The sequence below is a fragment of the Acanthisitta chloris genome, unplaced genomic scaffold (assembly GCF_000695815.1).
Source record: "Acanthisitta chloris isolate BGI_N310 unplaced genomic scaffold, ASM69581v1 scaffold2267, whole genome shotgun sequence".
Classification (NCBI taxonomy): domain Eukaryota; kingdom Metazoa; phylum Chordata; class Aves; order Passeriformes; family Acanthisittidae; genus Acanthisitta; species Acanthisitta chloris.
The window spans coordinates 3067-4167 of NW_008681861.1; the positions used below are offsets into that span (position 1 = coordinate 3067).

The 1101-nt window shown below is 35.4% G+C and overlaps 1 protein-coding gene across 1 annotated transcript in view; it reads left to right on the plus strand.

The window, feature by feature from the left end:
- MKI67 (marker of proliferation Ki-67) overlaps positions 1-1101 on the plus strand; it is a gene marked incomplete at its 3' end in the record, with an annotated part of 17520 nt that overhangs the window by 2198 nt on the left and 14221 nt on the right. The window lies entirely within an intron of this gene.

Consider the following 1101-nt stretch of genomic DNA (forward strand, 5'->3'; position numbering starts at 1 on the left):
GTACTGTGAGCAGCCTGTGCTGCTGCAGCATGGGGATGTGCTAACCATCATTGATCGTTCTTTCAGGTGGGTTCCAAGCACAAACTGCTCAGTACTCCATCCTGGAATGCCAATCAGCACAGCTTATTTCATATTTCTTTATAAATTCTTACATATCTTTGTCAATCCATGTAATTATAGAATGTATAATGCACATACAATGTAATGTATAATATAGAGAGAGATATATTGGGGTTTTATCACTTACACTAAGCTAAACCAACAAAGACACAACTGTCTAGAGACGTCTTGGTTGTACTTCAAGAACAGTCAGTTTTAGGGGGACATTTAGAAGATTATGTAGTGTTTAAAGCCTCTAAAAAGGAGATGTGTGTGTTGGTGGGAGAGGACAACTATTCCTAGGCCTTTTTTCTGGATCATGGGGATTTATCATCAGCTATTTGGCAAAAATGGTTGTATTTTAAACCTTTCAGGTTTGAATATCCTCTCCAATCAACACCCCAGAAGAGGTATTCCAGGTCTCCAAGAGATGAAACTCTGCAGGTAATTTTGTGTCCATGAAGGTTTTTTTGTTACCAATACATTGGTATTACTAGTGATGTTTTATTTCCTTGTCCTGTTTTCTTGTTAGGAATAATTTTTCAGCCCTTAAGTACATTTTTGTCTGAAAATGCAAATAAAATTTTTCAGTTTCATACTTTTTAAAACTTAACAATTTAGTGATTTTAGCCTTGGCAGTTTTTGCTTAGAGGTGTTTGGTTATCTATGATGTTACTAATCTAGCTAAGTTGTAAATCTTCCACCAGGTCTGGCAAAAAAAGGAGATTCAAATGTGCTGGTTTATATTCTTGAGCTACACCTGCTTTTAGAGCTAATAATGATAAAACAAGACAAACTTCTGCTCTTTAGGGCCCCAAGTGGATTGGTCAATGTTCTCAAGTTTTGAAGTGTTCTAGGATTTTATTTGAATACTTTAGTACTTTTGTGTTTAGCAAAGAGTTCATGTTCTTCAATAAATAGTGTTTTTTGATGTACAAAGCTGAACTGTAAGATATCTGTTGCTCTGCTGTAATGTTGTACAAATTTACAGGTTCTTCATGT